The following is a 20,664-nucleotide window of genomic DNA, read 5'->3' as shown; positions in this document are numbered from 1 at the left end:
TTCACCAGTTTTCGGAGAAATGTTTTGTTTGTCCAACCACTGAACACTAACCTATGAATCATTCAGGGATAAACTTTGCAAAGATTCAGTCTTAAATGACATCTTCAGACACTGTTACTCACAGCCTGTCGCAAAAACAGAATTTGTTCCCGTTTCATTTCACTCTATAATGAAACGTTAAAGCTGGGGCTGTGTGATATGACCAAAATCTCATATCCTGATATAAGACATTTATCGTCCTGACAACCATATACAATCACAAAAATGTTACTTTTCTGTAAATTCTGTGAATCTCGGGCAGCTCGACTTGTATGAAGTGTTTTCAGCTGGGCGCTGTGTACCTGGAGGAGAGTGTTTTGACCGATACGTGAAACTATATATTTTTAGACAGAGGTTGTAATGGCCGCCATTTTCTTTGTGAGTATTTATTACGCGGCGTGCTGCGGGGAAAAGCCTGTTCTAACGTCTGAGTCTAAGGTTTATTTGGAGCTTCTTTTCTTCTCATGCGTAAACTCTCTTCACACTCTTTGGCGTGATTCTTGTGTCGGTGGTTGTAGAGGTTTGTTGTGTTTGAGTCTGAGGTGCGGACCGTTTGCACCATAATTTGCATAGTACAGTTTTATCTGGTCCGTGTCAGACTTTTCATAACCAAACCATGTCCATGCTACAGAGGCAGCCCCGCGTTTAGGAACATGGTCCTCGATTTGTTTGGACGGGTCCTTCTGTTTGTCATCATTTTAGCTTATTTTGAAAAATTTCAACAGGAACTTCAGCTTTATTGTGAAAGGTTTATGTGGAAAACAAACAAGCAGACGGCGGAGCCACACGCTGGGTTTACCGTCGTTGTTACTAACATCAACTCGTAAAATCGTTATATCAAACAGCCCTAGTTACAGCAGTTTGTTGGTGGTATTGTGAACAAAGTGACCACTACATACAAGTCCATTTATCATGTCAACACATCATCCCAGCCGCACAATCAATATTATAGAACCCTATGAAGGAAGATCCATGTACTGGGAGATTTACCAGAGCAACACTGAATTTAATGACAAATTTGTTAGATATCATATTCTAAACATATTGTGAAAATATTTAAAATGACAGACAAACATATTATTAAAGATTAATTATACAAGATTTAATAACCAGAGGGTTGCTGTCTTGCTAACCCAAATGTTGTCATCTAATATGCTGTGCTATTGTGTACTTTTTCTCATTTTTATATTGGATTATATTGATTTTTACTTTAACTAATGTGCCATTAATTAATCCATCCATCCATTTGCTTCCGCTTCTCCTTTTCAGGGTCGCGGGGGGCGCTGGAGCCTATCCCAGCTGTCATAGGGCGAGAGGCGGGGTCCACCCTGGACAGGTCGCCAGTCTGTCGCAGGGCCAACACACAGACAGACAACCATTCGCACACACATTCACTCGCACATTCACTCCTAGTGGCAATTTGGATTATCCAGTTAACCTATCCCCACAAGCTGCATGTCTTTGGACGGTGGGAGGAAGCCGGAGTACCCGAGGGAACCCACGCAGACACGGGGAGAACATGCAAACTCCACACTTGCTGTGCGGCAACAGTGCTAACCACCGTGCCCATTACTTAATTAAAACTGAAATGATTGATTTAATACATCTTGAAAAGCAGGTCATCACTGCACTGTTTCTGTCATTCTTTGATGGGTTCATGTATCGCTAACCTCTGAGGCCGAGTCTGTAATTACTTGTTAGTTCTGACTTAGTAAACTCAGCAGCCTAGACCTCTGAGCACATGAGCACAGCTCAGTGAGACAGCACCATACTTGATGGCATCAGCTCGACTTTACTGTGTACTTAACCCTCATGATTCATGTTTACAATGGAAGTAGCCTACAACACAATACCCCTCATTATCTGTGCTTTTTGAAAATATGCATACAATTTTACACACTAGCATCTAAAAAAAAAAAAAAAGAAAGAAAAAAGGCCCATTAATCCAAATTTATTTTGAAAAGTCAAAATCTCTGAAAGAGAAATGAGTTCGACCACAGCTGAGCTGGGCTGTAAGCTCAGGGTTCAAAATGATCTTTTATTATGTAGCAGTTAGTGGCAACGATATCACAGCAAGGTGGCAAAAAACCCCAAACAACAAACAACCCAAAGTTCTCTCTCTGGGCCGTTTTTACTTTTAAGGGAACAGCTTTGCATTTTGTCTGTGAACAGTAAGGAGCAGGTCTGGATAATAAGTGCTGTTCTGTAAATACCTGGACATGAACAACTTGATCTTAAAAACAAAGACCAGCTTAGATGTCGCTGTACTTGGGCCTCGTACAGTGAGCAGACCAGCTGGACATTCATCCTTACATGTGTTCACTCGTGATTCATTTCACAGAAAAATGAGCAAATACAACAAAAATAGCTAATAGAAAAGTATAAATAGACAAAAAACACTGCTCTACTAAAAAGGATGATGCACTTGTTGGTAGGTAGCAGCAGCCACAGAGTGTGAGTCATACTGAACATTGTACCATGTTATTGTAGTGTTCTGTACCATCATGTAACATTACATTTGGCAGCGTTGTGACTGCAGCTGGGGAGCTCAGTAGGTCGATTCACTGGGCTTAGCGGTCAGCCATTTCTCTGCCTGGCTGTCCTACTTATTAAACACCTGTACTTCCTGTCAGGGGGCATGAGGCTGAACAGGTGCTGTCCAAGGTGAGACAAGTGGGCAGCAGTTTTCTGAGACACTGTTTGCCAGTTTAGTCCTTCAGAGATGGTCGGGCACAGCCGATGATCTGCAGCATTTTCCCGTCTGCCACCAAGCCATGATGCAGTAGCTGAGGACACCCTCGATGGTGCTGTGGTAAAAAGCCACCAACAGTTTCTTCCTAAGGATGTCTTTGTTGGACTTGTGTTCAGGTTGTGTTCACACCACCATGCTGCCAGTTTTTTAACCTCCTTGCTGTACAGTCTCGTCTCCTCCGCTGATGAGGCAACATACTCCTGTACAGACTTAACACCAGCCTGGATGACGTCCCCAGCGACAATACAAATTCCCTCAGGACAGACCTGCACTGTTTGTTTATTGCGGTGTACAGCTGGGAGACCGCCATGCTAACATTAGCATCAGGTGGTACGTACACTGCAGCGATGATCACTACTGTCAGCTCTCTGCACAGCACAGTCAGTGCTTCCAGTGTGCGAGTGTGATCCTACCGTTCATGCACCAGTCTAATCACACAGAGACACTAAAGTTTAGCTAAGTTTACCCTCAATCATTCACACAGAAACATGCTCTGTGAAACTGTGAGCTCCTAGCTGCTGGGTGCCTACGTGCCGCCATCTTGCATGGGATATCACAACTTTTGCAGTCAAAGAAAGACAGATATGATGATTATATATATGTAATAGTGAGCTCAGAGGTCAAAGGTGACATGATATTTGGATCCAGACAATCATTTGAATTCCCCTTCAACCATTATTATTTCTTAAATGTTGCCAAAACAAACAAAGGCAGTCTAATTTTAATCATAGTTTTAAAGATAAAAACATTTTTCTGAAAGTTTGACCTTATTTGACCTTGGAGGAGAGGTCAGAAGTGCGAACTTCTTATTTAAAATCCCTACATACTATTCTGTATAGACTGATGTGTTGTCAGGACAAGTAATGGCAATTTAAAAACAAACAAACAAACAGTTTTAAATAGCTCTATATAACATTATCCCTTTGACCTTAATCTACTGACAGTGAAGGTAGTTAAATATAGCTTATTTAAAACCTTTATAAGGTACTCTGTATGTTGATAGTACACACCACACTTGTAAGGATCAGGGTTCCTAAATATACGGCTTTTTGTACATTTCAACCAATAACTCTTTACGTTGGCTTTGAAGACCTCGATGACCTCGATATAGCAAATGCTCTTGCATGGTTACCATGACCCGCTCTGCACCCATACGACATTTTATCTGAATTCAAGCACAAGTTTTTGACTTATTGTATTTACAGACAGAATGACACGCGAGCATGCATCCAAAAAGAAAAAGAAAAACAACGCGGTGGGAGGCGAGCAGGAGGAGCAGGCGGGTGGGTGTGGGCGTTGTTGGAGTGTTAGGGCAGCCACTGCATTTTGAGAGCTGAATGAAGAAAAGCTCCTCTTTGAGAGGCCCTTTGATAAGAAAAGACTGACTGCTTTAGACCAAAGGGTGGGGCATACACTCTTCCACAGAGGACAAAAAACAAAGAAACAGAAAGAAAACTGTAGGAACAGGAGACGTTTAGTCAAAGTACAGACATCTTAAAATGAGGCTGAATGTGGCAGCCAGCAGAGCATCAACACAAACACACCCACACTGAACAGTCAGCAGATCTGCACAACATGCTAACCTCCACACATTTCACTTTCATGTAACACTTGTGTGCTTCAGACATAACCATTGCTAGATGCTGGTGACTGATTACATCTGCAGCAGATGTATCATTCCAGATTTAAATGAAAAGCATAAACACCACCAGCAACATGTGCGTGCACATCTCCAAACTCATATACGCTTTAGAAACTTTCTGCACATCTACAGATTTCCATTATAGTCTCAGTAGAAACACTAGAATCAGAATCAGCAGGTCAGACTTGCATTTGCATTTGGTGCATCTTTAATTCTGAAGACCGATTATATCCAAGAAGACTGTAAAGGTGACAGTTAGTAACCACTGATGTCAACGTTTTCAAATTCATCCATGTCACAAAGATGTTATATGAAATTACTTCTCAGCCCAGGAAACTTATGTTTGACACGCTAAAACACATTTGAATGCAACAAGGATTTTTGAATTGCAATTACTGCAGTCTTGCTTTCCATGACGCAATCTGCATCCTTTCACTGCTTTCCCCTCTAAAAGGTTTCTGCATCTCAAATGTAACGATATCTTATCAGCCTATAGTTGCCTTTAGTTGTTTTCACAAAGAAAAAGAAAGACGAAAATTCCTGTTTGCTCAAAATCTGCTCATTGTCAGCATATTTACATGAAGTCATGGACTTTAACTATGTGCACTATATTGCCGAGTGTATTCAGCTCACCCATGAAAATCATTGAATTCAGGTGTTCCAATCCCATCCGTGGACACAGGTGTATAAAATCCAGCACGTGGGCACAAAGTCTGCTTCTCCAAACACATTTCTGAAAGAGCGGGTCACTCTCTGCAGCTCAGGGTGCAGCACACACTTGTGCAACACGTCTAGTTGCTACTAAATACCCCACTGTCAACTGTTAGCTGTATCACAAAGTGGAAGTGATTGGGAACGACAGCAACTTGCACACACAGTGGTAGGCTACAAAAAAGAAATCACAGAGTGGGATCAGCAGATGTTGAGGTGCATAGTGTGCAGAGGTCGCCAACTTTCTGCAGGCTTCATGTGGTCTTCAAATTAGCTTAAGAACAGTGAGAGCTTCATGACTGGGCAGCTACATCCAAGCCTTACAACTCCAAGTGCAATGCAAGCATCAGATGCAGTGGTGTAAAGCACGCCAGCACTGGACTCTGGTTCTGGTTGTCAGGAGGACGGTACTCGTCTGCCTCCATTGAGCCAGGTGTAAAGTTTGCTGGAGTAGGGATCATGTTGTGGGGTTGTTTTTCAGGAGTTTTGCTCCCCTTAGTGCCACTTAAAGAAACTCTTAATGTTTGGACAATTTTATGCAACTTCCTGTTCCAGCATGGCTGTGCACCAGTGTACAAAGCAAGGTCCATAAAGACATGATGTGCAAGTCTGGTGTGGAAGAACTTTTTTGCACAATGACCTGAGCTCAACCCAACAGCACAGCTTTGCGATGAATTAGAGCAGGCCTTCTAATCCAACATCACCGTTTGACCTCAGTTCTGGAAGAATGACTAGCACACTCCTAAACCTCGTGGAAAACGTTCACAGAAGAGTCGAAGCTGTTATAGCTGCAAAGGGTGGGCCGACACAATATCAGACCCTATGGATTAAGAATAGGACGTCACTCAAGTTGATGTGCATGTGAAGGTAGATGAGTGAATACTTTTGGCAATACAGTATATGTGGTGCCTGGCAAAACATTTGAGCCAACCCAAAGACAGCGGAATTTTAAGAGGCATAAAATAACATGTCATATTAGTGGATAATTTCAGTGACCCACTATTAGCAAGCACTTTGGTGACAGCGGGAAGGAAAAACTCCCTCTAAACAGGAAGAAACCTCCAGCAGAACCTCCAGGGAGGGGCGGCCATCTGTCATGGAGGTCAGAAGAAGTGGCAGGCCTATCTACAGATGAACAGTATCTGAAAGTCACGTCCTCAAGAAACAGGGAAGAAAAGACTTGACACAGGTCCAAAGACACGTATCTGACCCTTCAGTTTATCCATCTGTTCGCCAAACTTAATCCAAAATAGTTTCATTTCAGTGAAGGGTGGCTTTCAAGAAGTCATTCTTAAGCAAAGCAAATAGGACAGAGGTATGCCAGATTACACAGAAACTCAGCCAGAAATCAGTGGTAGCAGGTTTTCTAAAGCGACAAATCCACATTTTTAATTTTTGGTTCAAATATTACAGAAGAGGTCAACAGAAAAGGCGTCTAAAGCCATTTGTAAAAATCAGTGGAGGCGGTCATGGTTTGAGTCATTTCAGCCAGTTGTGGTGGGATCTTGTCAAAATTAATGATATATTAATGCAGAAAAGTAATATCAGATTTTGATCAACCGTGCAAACCATGTGGAAAGAACCTGACTGGTAGCCGTGTCATTTTTCAGCAAAACTATGACACCAAATATATTGTCAATGCAGTAAAAGAAGACATAGTGTTACATTGTCTCCCTATCAGTCATGGAGTGACCTTCAAAAGGCAGCTAGGAGGAACAAAAGAGCAAACTTCCAAAGAAGAGCTTTGGGATGTCCTCCAAGACTAGAAAATTCAGGCTTTGCTGAAAAAGTGTTTAAAGCCAACACAACGGTTACGGGAAGATCAGGTCCATGGCTGCACTGGCACACAGACACGTCTGCCCCGTTTAATGTTGAAAAATGAATTTGTGGCATTCAGTATCTGAGTTTAGAATAGTCTACCTTCAAATTATGTTGAGCACTTTCATCAAACTATTTCGGCAGAGGAAGCGTGCGCCTGGGACCAGCAAAAACAACAGGAGTCTCTGAGTAAGAGATATCAAGAGATAGCAGGTAACCTTATCACCTTATTTTGGTTTAGAAATTCTGTTTGCAGCTGCTGTGGAAATTTTTATGTTTACCCACATTATCTCACTGAGTGGATTAGTTCATACTAAAAGTGAGGAAAAGCAAAGTCCAAATGAAAGTGAAGGAGAGCGTAACACAAAGGGTTTGTTGCCTTGCGGACATGCTGATGGATGTTAGTAAGTTAAGTCTATTAGTAGCAGCCAGCCAGCCAACCTGGTGATGTCTGCACTCGCACAAGAAGGCTCTGCACATGCTCTGAAAACTTTAAACTCTTTTAAAAAGTCCTACAATGAGGCTGCAAAAGGTTCACCTGCAACTAGACAGAAACAGTATTTAAGCAACTGTACCTCATCAACAATGACACCAAGTCACAAGACAGCCCACCTCAGACAACCGAACAGTGTGTCGTCGTTTTTTGGCACCACCTGAGAGATTCTTATGTACTGGGTTTTTTTGCATCCCATGGTACTGAAAGTTTTGAGCATTTTCTAAGCATATCAGGTATCAGACATCAGGTTTGAAAACCTAGTACTCTAACCACCCCACAGGACTGTGCAGGTTAGCTAAACTCTGCAAAATAATTTCCAAATTAATTATTTGGAAACACGACTGCTCCTAAAACACACAAAAATACTTTTTTGGCCAAAGTTCAAACTTCATTCATTTGAATCTGCCCTAGTAACCTCGTGCTTTACTTTGACAGAATTTTCATTTTCTCAAATTTTTATATTTCGATAATTTCGATATTTCCTATAAAATATTTTGCTATTTTATCCACAAAACAAATGTTATATAGAAGGCAAAAGAAGAGGCTTCTGTACTACATGCTATGGTAAGTATTAATAAAGCATCACAATCTAAGTTTCTGAAGAAGTCACTTGGATGATGACGAAACATTTCTCTGAAAACGCCACGTCCAGACGAACAGAATCAACTTTTTGGGATTTCATTATGTCGCACAGAAACACCAACTCACATCTGCACTTGTATCCCATTATCCACTGTTCGGTATGTTCCTTTATTTTTCATGAAATAAGATAAATGACAGATAATAAAAAGAAAAAAAGAAAGAAATTGTGCTGTCGGCGTTAATCTCGTTAAAATGACGTTAACGCCATAACCGCATTAACGTGGCACATCTCAGCCAATCTTAGCGAGTTACTGCGGATCACCCCGTGCGCGGGGCTGCCCGGCGTCAACATGTTAGCGCGGTTAGCTTGTTAACGCATTGACACGTGCAGCCCTGCGATCTGCGCTAACTCACTTTTTTTTTGTAAAAAACTTCCTACATATAAAAAAAAAAAAAGACATCTTGTAACAGGTTCTAATTAAAGTTGTTACAAAGTAGTGATGTGCGACACCACTGATTTCCATTCCGACCTGACACAAAGAAAAATTCAGGCTACTATTGACGACATTGATCTGATACTTTGTATAAAAAGTTAATGCGCTTGGAAAATCTAAAGCAGCGTGCACTACCTGTTAAAAGTTTGGACCCATCTTCTCATTTTTCTTTATTTCCATGACTATTTATATCGTACATTTTCACTAAAGGCATCAAATCTATGAACGAACACATACGGAGTTACGTGGTAAACAAAAAATTGTGTGAAAAACTCAAAACATGTTTGATATTTTTATTTCTTCAAAACATCCTCCCTTTGCTTTGCTGACAGTGAAACCTTGACCTTCTCTCAACGAGCTTCGTGATGTATGCGTAGATATTACACAGTGTACTGCAAGGACGCTGTGTCATTAAAGCCTAATCATTCAAATAATCCACTTTAACTGATCTACTCAACAGCCTTACCAACTGAACCGACACACATATTACTCCAAGTTAAACTCATTTTCAGTTTTAGGCATGCAGGGAATTCCAGTTGTTTAAACATTGACACAAAAATGTAAACCTAGTCGCTTTCCGAAGCAGCAGTGCTACACGTCGCAAACAGCTCCACATCTTCTCTCAGTTCCTGGACAGTGCCTGCAGCACCAAAGGACTGTGTCGCCGTAGCAGCAACTGTTCCTCTCCTCCTCATCATCATATTGAGTGTTATGATTTACTTTTGTTTGTGTTTGACAAGGTTTGTGTTCTTGCCACATGCATCGCAAACCGCGTCCTGGCTCCGTCTATGATCAGCTGTTATTGTCAACAAAACGAGCAAGGACACGAGCCGTGATGCATTTCTGCAGCCGTATTTCACATATCACTGTGACAGGCGGAAGAACAAGTAGATCCTACCAATCATTTACACGCTCCCAGTAACACAGTGTTCTTGTTAATGATAACCTACAGAAATTACTAATATATTAATATGACAATCGATTCCAGAACATAAATAAGTGAAACAGGAAGAATCAATATTTTATAATTAGAAAGATTTCTAGAATGATTTGGCATTTTGTAGTAACCTTCACTTTCCCATAATTATTTTTTGAAAAATTCTGATTGTTGATATGAGAGTATATTCTAATAGTAGTGAAATTGTCGATTTCACAATAGATTTCAAGCATCTTTAGAATTCTCTTCAATTTGCTTCACTCTCTTCTGAATATACGATTCTTTATGCCTCAAACAGATTTGTTAATTTCACCAAACCAGTTAATCGCTCATATAGTTGGTCTCATATCTTTCTGTTGCACAGGCTAAAATAAATGCACTACACTGCTTCAAAGCACAGTGCGTCCTAACAGCAGGACACTGTTCCACTTGTCATGCTACAGCCTTATTCCAAAATGGATCAAATTCATTTTTCACTTTAAAATGCCTCACAGTGGCAAAGTGAAAATAGTGTTTGAAATCCACATATTACAAAATAATAAACTAAAATATAACATACGGCTTTGCCATGACACTCAAAATTGAAGTACAGGTGCATCCTACTGACCTTCTGTCACATGTTTCAACAACTTGATTGAAGTCATCCTGTGACAGATTCAGTTGATTGGACATGATTTGGAAAGGCACACACATACCTGTTTATGTAAGGCCCCATAGCCGCCACCATATCATCACATTATTCTCCTGAAGGACAATAAAGCCGCATGCACGCTGATACAGAGACAACTCAAAACTGGAAGCAAAGACTTGGCTGAGTGGTTTTTGTTTTTTCTTCCACAAAGTCTCACGTTTTCATGTGTCTGTATATCTCTGATCGCCTGCACTAGAATATCATCAAAATGGTGGTAAAAACCAACACAATCATACATTTGTGTCCTCAACCTAGCTGTGGGACAACGCACCTGGTTTTAAAACTTAAGATGTGCACAACCAACCAAAGCACAACAAATACGGCGGCATTAGGAAGGTGACGGAGAACCCAAGGTTCACTCTGACAGAGCTCCAGCATTGCTCTGTAGAGGAAAGACAACCATTTCTGCACCACTTCACCAATCAGGCCTGTGTGGTAGAGAGGCCAGGCGGAAGCTACTCCTCAGTAAACACCTGCCGGGAGTTTGCCAAAAGGCACCTAAAAGGCTCTCAGACCATGAGAAACAAAACTGTCTAGTCGGCTAAAACAAAGGTTTAACTCTTTGGTCTGAATGTAGCGCTGACACCAGGCTCCTGGCCAGTACCATCCCTACAGCGAAGCATGTTTGTGGCAGCATCCTGCTGCAGGCATATTTCAGAGTTGAAAGAAAGACGAATGCAGCAATGTAGAGACATCCTTGATGATAACCTGCTTCAAAGCACTCTGGACCTCAGACTGGGATGAACAGGCCCACGACCATAAGGTGCTAGACACACAGAGAGAAAGCACTGATGTTACTCATCCAGCTCAAAGTTACTCACCTAGTGGCGAGGGCTACTGAGTAAGCTATGCTGATTATGAAATGATCAGGGGTGGAGCCACACAGATACACCACCTCAACCTGCTGAAAGCACAGCGAGGCAGGACCCATTTCTCTGGTGAGAAGACTGAAGAAGACATTAGCTATGGCTTGAAATTCCAAATTCATTGCCACCTCACTCTGCTGTGATATGGTAGAGTGATAAGATGTACCACAATGTAAGGAGTGCTCTGACACATTGATAAATATGTTTTTCTCCTTTCTCGCAGTCGATTAGATGAGATGATAAGGCAGTATGAAAAAATGTTCCTATTAAGTTTTGAACTGGACTGTCAGTAGCTTTTGGTATACAATCCAAACATCTGACACAAGCCCAGAAATCTGATTTTGCTGCACTCCAAAATCACTTTGAGGATGTGTTCCCCTCCGCCCAGTCCCACCACACTTACACTGCACCACTTTGAAACTCGCCCATGTCTGATGGTGCGTTCACGGCTCTGTAGGTTACCTGAACACAAAAGGCAAATGGTTCAGAGGTAACTGGCTGCTCACATTGACAGCTCACTTTTTCACTGGACTTAAGGGAATCTGCCGGTAGTATGGTTGTCTCCAGAAGGAAAAGATGGTGCTTTCCACTCTGTATGGTTTTACCAATTCGTCACTGTTACGTTCCCCTGGGGGGTCTAGGCGGGGAGGGGGAAGTAACAAAAGTGACCGGGTCAGAAAAAGGAGTCAAGGAGGCGAAACAGTTAAATAAAACAGTTTTATTGAAGTAATTCAACTAAAAGAGACGGACAAGCCGCTATCACCATAAAAGTAACACAAACAAAACTCAGGCATTGGTCAGTAATGCAAAATGTCAAAAGGAAAACGCAGCTCACTAGCTGACAACCACAAAACACAGCTCACCAGCTGGAAACACCGCAAAAACACTCAGCTCACTAGCTGTACCCACACAAATGGCACTCTGGCCCAGAGCTCACCCTGCTCTGGGCTTAAATACCCTTAATTGCTGATGGGAGTCAGCTGTGCCGGAGGGAAAGGTGGCATCTCAGGTAGGAGGTAGTGGGACACGCCCACACAGGCACCCTCAGGAGAGAGAGAGGCCCTGCTAGGGCCGTAACAGTCACCCTTCCTGTCAGCTTGAAAGCTCCATCACTTTCCAATGCCTTTACATGATTTCAGCATTTGCACTGACATCTGGCTGAAATCTCTGATGGCGGCAGAGCTCGTGGCCAACACGGAGAAGTGGGTGTTTGGACGGAGGGAGGTATCTGCTATCTCGTTATCAGTATCTAGGGTACTAAGACCATTCCAAGACCAAACAAAAGGTAAGCTGGCTTTTACATGTGGTTGGTTACTAGCTCAGGTTTACTAGCTCAGAGCTGTGTTCGCAGTGTCTGACTGAAACAGGCTCTCTGTGGGGAACACCTGCATCACACTCCGAACTGTTTTTGTTCTGCAGACTGATGCCTCAAGCATGAGGCCTGTTTTGTCCCTGCAGGTAAAGGGGGTCGACCCCACCAGTGGGTTACTCGAGACAAAAGCTATCAAAGTGTGCGACCAGACTGCTCATCCTTTCCCACTTTCCATCACAAAAAAAAGAGGCCATGCCTGGATCAATCACTGGTATCGCTCCTTAAGACCATTTAAATAAAAGAATCTGTAGGCCAGGGGTGCAGACGGCTTTGGCCAATTTCCTGTCTTGTTCATGGGGGGAGGAGTAGGCTAGGCCACAGAATGGAGGTATGTGGTCGCAGGGTGTGGTTTGTGGTTTATGGCTCAATTACAGGGAACGGGGTGGGCAGTGCCAGGGGAAACTGGCTGGCACATATGCCAGCAAACATATAATTATGTCTCTCTGATTTCACACAGTAGCACGCTGGGATCAAGGTGTGTGCAGCAGGAGTCTAGTGCTGCCAGCTGTGAAGGTGTAGCCTGTGAAGGTGTAGCAGTGAGCTCGAGCTGACTGGACAACATAGTGCAAATCATTGGAAAGTGCAAATTTGGTGGTGAATAAAGAAATCTGCAGCGACCAAGAAACGCTGTGTTAATGGTACATGTGTTGGGGTTCCCACAGATGTGCTACAGCTTTTTTTAAACATTTACATTTTTACATAAGTTGTGTTCCCAAATTGCCCGACCCCCAATACTGTTTAGGAAATCTAACAAGTCCTCTCACTTCTCCTCTAGTCACATAAATTACAGTAAGTTATACTTTTTCAGGAGTGAAATCATTGACCAGGTTCAGTAAATATCACACACTGATCAACCTCTTTCTTCATGGTTCATTAATGTGGAAAAACATAACATGTCCACTCTGCTACGTTTATTTATTTATATTTAATCTTGAATAAAATACTAAAAAAGATTTTTGTCGTCTGCATGTGTTAGCCGGTTGTGCTTCACATGAGTAGAAATGGCTGAGAAAACATCATCCCTGTTACTGTCAGGGTTTTGTGGACACTTGTCCCAAAAATGCCATGCAGGGACTCTTTCCATGACGAAGGTGGCAAAGAAAAGCTTTTTTTTTTTTTTTTTTTAATCACATTTAAATGATATTATTTTGAAACAGAATAAACTGCCATGGTTTTATTTAAAAAAAGAAAAGAAAAAAAAATCATGGTATGCTTTATATACCAAGAGTTCTCAAGCTGTTGACTTTATTAAAATGAGCAAGCACTTTGTACAGAAATTGATGTTGACATGAGACTTTTATTAAGTAAAACAAAAAGAAAAAAGGATACATTAAATTAAATCAGTGAAATGGTAAAACCAATGTGAAACCAGGAAAACGTTAACTTCTCATAAAAATGTCTATTTTATTTAAAAGTTCGCTCTTGGCACAAAACCCAAAAGTTAATACGGGTGTAGCCGTGAAATAATATTAAATCTGCATCCTGATGGGTTTCATATATTTACAGGGTGGGGCGAGCTTTCAGCCGTGGTACATCCTGTCCTATTGCTCCTCTGTCCACCCTGGTACGTGTTTTTGTGACTATAGAGAAAATGGACAAATTCTTAATGCATATTATAATTTTATACGTATTTTAAGAGTTATAAGAGACTGTTAGTTATTATCCTTGTTAATCAAATCGAGTTTTAAATATTGCTTAAAGGTGCAGCACTTCGCACCATGTATTACACTGAAACATAATAAGGCTGATTCATCGAGTAATCTGATTATAAATAATCCTCGACACAAACTTTGCTTCGACATTTCTTTTAATCCACGGCTCTGTGGCGCACGGTTGTCACGCGAGTGCTTCACCTGCATTTATAACTAAAAACAGACCTGGAATAGAAACGTATTGAGGAGCAGCATGTGTGTGTAACTTGACAAAGTTACGCCTACGCCGCCAGCATTTTAAAACATAAACTATGATAACAAAGCGAATACGATGCTGTCGTAGTTGGAACATGGAGCCAGGAAAAGGCTAGTGGGAGTCCTTCATCAAACCACCTGACCAACAAACTGTAGGTGCTCGTCCACCACCGTTTGCTTTACACAACAAAACATCTGCAGCAAGCATCCAGAGGTTGTTTTAAACTTAGCCTGATACGATGTTTAAATGACAGCTCAAGGCTGACAGCACTTAAACTGAAACAGGATGTTTCAGTTATTTCTTTTTTCTTTATTACGTTGAGCTGCTGTGTTGTACATAGTGCTGATGCGGGACAGTTTCCAATGTTGCTGTATTATTGTACTAGGTATGACTGTGCAATGACAATAAAGAGTTATCTTATCTTACAGCTGATCTAAACATTAGGAGCACATGCCTTTGAAATGGTAAAATAAATGGCCTGTATTTGTGTAGCGCTTTTCTAGTCCCTAAGGACCCCAAAGCGCTTTACACAACCTGTCATCCACCCATTCACACTGGTGATGGCAGCTACATTGTAGCCACATTGAAAGGCCAAATCTGTGCAAAAATGTGGATTCATTCTCATTTTCTGTCAGGTAGTCACACTGTCATGACGTTCTGATGGCAAAAGCAAACAAACTTTCCTTTTTGAATGTGGTCGGGTTGTTGAACTGCATAAGCAGCACGCCATCGCTGCTGAGGCGGGACGGCTGAGGTTCAGAGGCGTCCAGATGTTGCAGAGAGCATCCCTCATGACTGAAGGCCCATGACTCACTGGTAACGACTGGGATTTTCAACAGGACCATGTTACAGTACACAATGCCTGCAGGACGAGGGATCTCTTCCATCACTCATATTAACATTATTATTAATGTTAATTACCATCTCCACCATCATGTCTTGGTTTAGGGTTAAGCATTAACCAACCAAACATGAACACACACCGAATCTACCTCAGGAAATAAAACAGAACTCTTTTTATCCCCATTAACATCAGAAAGCCTCCAAGAAGACAAAGCAAAGATACTTTTTTATGCCTTAGTTTAGATCACATACATAGCTTTATTTATTAGATTTTTCATTTGAATTTTTTTATCTTTAATTTTTAATTTAATTAAAATTACTCGATTAATCAGTGGAATATTCAACAGAATACTCGATTGTTAGAATAACCGATGCAGCCCTAAAACACACGATACCCGAGGTAGTGCTGGTTTCTTCCATGCTGACATACACAGTGGAAATGGTTGCACCTTTCATGCTTGGTTATATACAAGTACCCCTCTGGCACCAAGTAGATGCACCTATAGCATAAATCTGAAAATCCCAGGTGATTTTCAGAAAATTGACCTCTGACCTTGACGCCAAAGTCATCGGGATTCAAACTTGTCTGAGATTTTTAGTAGTGTAACGTATGGTATGATTTTTTTTAAAAAATCTTATGTTGCCATGTTTTTGTTTTTTTAGATTTTTAGAAAAACTTGACCTCTAAGCTTGATTGTGACCATTGATCTAAGATTTTTAGTACATGTGCTTTGGTCTGACTTTGAATATCCAATGTGATTTCCTTCATAAGAGTCACACACAAGATTCTCAGAACACTTGACTTGTGACACTGAAACTCATCTGAAATTTCTAGTAGACGCACATCTCGTACCAAATTAAAAATCATACGATGACAGATTCCCGAGTGACTGCATCCACAAACTTTGTACAGTGATGTACATGACGAATGAAAAACATCACCGAACCAAACGTTTATGCTGTTGTCTTCCTTGTGCACAGCCATACGTTCCCAATGTGTCTTTACAACCGCTCAGGTTTTGTTTCATCTGGTCACATCCCGCTCTCACTTTTTGCAGTGTAGCCCGGGGCAGTCGCTGCAGATGAGCTGGAGGCACAGATCTGCGAGCAGGTCTTTCTCTATGGGCGTGTCAATGATAGATTAGTGTGGGAGCATAGGGATTCCCAGACTGCACAGAGGGCCACCACTGCAACAGTTCTGTTGTAACTTTATTGCAGTTTATTGTTTGCTAACAGCATTTTGGTTATTTTGTAAGTGATTTAAGTGTTAGTCACATGTTTAGTGAGAGCTGTTAATTATAGATTTAATTTTCTGCTAAAGGGGAGCATTTAACAGGTATTTTCATTAGAAAACTGCGTTTCCCAGAATCCTTTGTGGTAGACAAAAGTTACTCTGGGGTTTTTTTTTAGCTAGCAAGAAGAAAGTTTTCGGGAAGCCATTATATGTTGCTCTGATGTCGAGCAGTTTATTTGTTGTACATTCCCCCTTTTGAAGCCTTATATAAAGACTATCGTTTCTACAACTGATTTCGATCCATTTTTTTGGCTAAGTGGATTTGCCACAACAAGTTCTTTGGAAACCTTCTTGTTTTTAAGTTTGAGCCTGACTGATTCCCCCCCATCAGCCATTCCCTCTGAAGAACACATGAGCATATTCCACATCTATCGAGTATACTGACTATATGGACAGCCGTGTGCATAGTCAGGCCATAAAAAGGTAAATCCTTTCTCTGTGTGGGAACAGGTGTTTATACAACATCCATAATTGATTAGAGAGAGAGATGGAAAAATATGAAAAAAAAAATCTTTTAAATATCAGACTGTTGTCACAGACGGGTGGAAATTATAGATTTTCTTCACTTTTTGTATCGGCCACTCAAACTTTTCACCAGCCATTATTTTTCTATTTTGTGTGTAACATTTGAATGATGCATTTCACCTCCTTATGGCCTTTAGACAATCCGAGGTCCTTCGTGGCCTCTAATTCCGAGTATTTTGTGCTAACAATAAAGCTATCAGTCTTGCTGCTGGAAGGCGTGTGCTGCCGACAGTTGGAACAAAACATTGACTGGCTGCTCTCATCAAAAGTGAGCCAGTCGCGTAACTCGCCGTTGTCACTTCTTTTCCATTTTTCGTTAAAAAACTGCCGTTTAACGTCCCATCGTAACACCTCTTGAGGAGTGTTTTTGTTTCTGCCACCTGCTTAGCTCCACAAATGTAACACCACATTGCTAAACTGCTCGAATTTTCCCCTCTTTCAAAAGCCCCTTTTCCATTAGTACCTCCTCGGATCGACTCGCCACGGATCACCAAGACTCGGATCGACTGGTGTTCCATTGTAAACCAGTACTACCAAACCCGCGTGGTTGTCACCATTGCAATGTGTTTGGGCATCCTGCGGCGTCGAGGCGACGATATACTTGCTGCTCCGTCTGTGGCTTCTCATCACTCGTGAACCACAGCGTTGTTTGCCTGGTTTCAAAGATGGCAGTTTTAACTTTCGTGAACAAGACGTGCTCGTGACTCGTCAAGTGACGCTACTGACCAGCCAATCTGTCGACGACACATTTTAGTACCTGCTCAGATCGCATAACGGCATTTAGAGCAGACTGGCAGCAACACATCTGCCCACGACAGGTCAGGAGTGCAAATTAAACATAGTTTTTTCTGTTCAAACTTAAATCCGCCATGGTGGCTTCTGCATTGTTCAAATTTACCACGACTTCATAAACTTACCCGCATTTGGCCAGTGGCGGGTGCTAATTTCCACCCCTGGTCACAGATCATAATAAGAAATTTCCAAGAATATACTTGGACATTCTTTAATATTACAGTCTTAGGTTTTCAAGAACAGATCAAAAAATTTATTAACCTCATCACACCACAGACGCCACTGGGAAGCATGGAAAACCGCATGTATATGAAAGTTCAGAAACATACCTGTATCTAATACACAAAAGCGTCCAAAGTCAGGATATTATTCTGAACAGCCATGTCTCTCTACGGACTGTTACTGAGACATGTACCACAGCCTTTTATTAAACTAGTACCACTTCCAGACTCATCAGTACCAAAGTATTGTTAAGTGTCTGGACAAACTGTTATTTAAGCAATGTTAATGTATTCTTACAGAGCTCATGTTTCCTTCTTTTCAGCTGAAACAAAGGAGCTTTAAACCTGCTGGTCTTCAGCGCAGCCTTCTGACTCCAACGCTGATGGTATTTGTAAAATAGTTACTTACCTGGGAAAAAACAAGTCTATCTTATTGGATTGTTTCAAGTTTTTTTTTTATCATAACTTCTTAAAGAGGTATGAAATGGAAATTGAATGATTTCTGTCTCATATAGAATCCTTTATAGGCTGGATAAATGCTCACTTTATAACTAACCATTACTGACACAATAACCATGTTTTTTTTAAGCACCACTCACTTTTCCATCTACTATTTTTTAAACCACCGTCCTCGACTTTTACTGCAAGGTTGGCATCAAATTTAAAATGTGCAACATTTCTTAGTTTCGACATTTCAAATGCTTTCTTTGTTCCATTTTTAGTCGAGACAATACATTACTTACAAACCATGACATTGTTTTTGTTTACTTTTTCCACACTGTCACACCTTTCTAAAAATCAAGGAGGTACACTACTACAAAAATGTAAAAAGCTTTCACTGTGGCAGCGAGGATGTGTATCCTGCTATGGCTGCCAGGAGATTCAAGAAAAAGGACGAGTAAAAAACTCCACAGCTGAGATTACACTACTACTCAACAGCAGGGACCTTTCATTCATACAACCCCACAATCACCAAGTGTGTGGAAGGCTGAATGTTTTAGGTCTGGAAACGTTTACCCTAACATTCAAAGGCTCGGGCGTTGCTTTAATGCCACACTGTCACAAATTTGCCATAAAGAAGAGAAAAGTGACAAAACAATGAGAGCTTTTATTCCCACAGTCTTCCTGTGGCAAAGATCTGAGTTGTACAGTCAATCCTGTATGAAGATGAAGTTAAAATGGCTAGCTCCTGTTGACAAACCTCTTATAGGAGAGGAAGGCACAGATATCCGTCTCCATTTCACCTCAAAGATAACTGTACTGTATTATCCTATGTAGCGCGACTGAAAGAAGTCAATGTAAATATCAGCATGTGACTGCCTGAAATCCCGAGCAAGCAGCAGCAGCAGAGAGGCTGAAGAGGCACCAATTTGTCTGAAATGAGCTTGTGTGCACCAAAGAATAATAGCAGCACACATTAAATATTGATTCCAGTTTGGTGTCTAACGTCATCTCGACATCCACCTCCGTTAATCCGCCGATCAGGAAACAATCAGCCGTCTGGCCCGAGTAAAGCCTTGCCCTTACAGTAAAATGTTGGTTATGCTGACAGGCGCCAGGCAGCCATTTAGGTGCATATGGAGTCAGTTGAGTCTCTACGTAAATGGCTGATGCATTTCGAATTTTTCTTCCTAATTGCTGAGAGCCATCAGCACCCCCGGCCTCCTCCTAGCGCCTTTTAATCCGCCACTTTATATAGCCTTGCTTCAATAAAACCGTCTCACGACCTCGTCTCATTCCACTGTTCTCTCAAGAAGCTTGTACTAGTACCTGAAAGACCGTGTTTCTTTATCGAGTCTGAGTTAACCCCTAGAGACTCTGGATGAAACAATGAAACGGATTGGAGGCACTCCGACCAACGTTTCCATCAGAATGTAATTACAACACGTCCGTTAGCAGCTCGGCGCTTATCAAAACAAAAAAGCCACACACGATAAAAAAAGATCCATAAGTGTTTGTGTTGCGACTGGAGGCCTTTAAATGTAAAGTAACAGTTGCAGGCGGCATTGCTGGTCGCCAACATGTCAGCATGCATCAATAAATAGCGAAGCAAAGGCGCTCCATTGTCTGACAGCGTATCAGCGTATCCGCTAACAGGAAAACGACACAATAACCGTCCGGCTGCGACGTCAAATCCACAGTTGCCGTTTCAAAACATCCCTGACCAGAACCAGGCCCCGTACACATCCTCGGACTCACCTGTATCTCCTTTCGCCTCAGTGTGTAGCGTCTCCGGGTTCACGGTCCGGTCCTGACGCGTTGCAGCAGCCCCTCACCACCAGTCCCCGGCACCGGCAGGCAGCACTGAGAAGCTGATTGGGCCTCGATAGACACTCACCCTTTCGGTGCATCCAGACAGCCAGCTAATTGGTCAGACGCTCTCTCCGTGAAGTCCAGACAGCGCAATGAATGGCTGTTCGTTTCCACAGAGGACCCAGACAGACAGCTGATTGGTCGTTTATTTCCGCGGCGGAGACAGAGTGCGGCTTGATTGGATGGTAGTAGTGTTGTTGTCTGTGTCTATATGGAGAGCCATGTTACCTCAAACGAGACGAAAAAAACAGTGTTTGGTTGTATTCACTGAACTAAACCGGATCATTTATGCTGCTCCAAATAATTTTTACCCAACGACGTCTGAGCGACCAAAAACAACAGCTACATTTTCCGAGGAGAATTTTAGT

The 20,664-nt window shown here is 41.8% G+C and overlaps 1 protein-coding gene across 4 annotated transcripts in view; it reads right to left on the bottom strand.

Annotated features, from left to right (window-relative positions):
- The window catches only part of gatad2b (GATA zinc finger domain containing 2B), a 37,818-nt gene extending 17,497 nt beyond the window's left edge, over positions 1–20,321 (bottom strand). For all 4 annotated transcript variants that reach the window (XM_026155614.2, XM_026155616.2, XM_026155615.2 and 1 more), the window contains exon 1: positions 20,183–20,321. The gene's annotated coding sequence lies outside the window, so the exon portion shown is untranslated. The remainder of the gene's footprint in view (positions 1–20,182) is intronic.
- Between the last annotated feature and the right edge of the window lie 343 nt (positions 20,322–20,664).

Source organism: Astatotilapia calliptera, chromosome 22 (assembly GCF_964374335.1).
Source record: "Astatotilapia calliptera chromosome 22, fAstCal68.1, whole genome shotgun sequence".
In the NCBI taxonomy this organism is placed as follows: Eukaryota; Metazoa; Chordata; class Actinopteri; order Cichliformes; family Cichlidae; genus Astatotilapia; species Astatotilapia calliptera.
The sequence above is the reverse complement of the archived record's forward strand: the minus strand, read 5'-3'. Positions and strand labels throughout refer to the sequence as shown.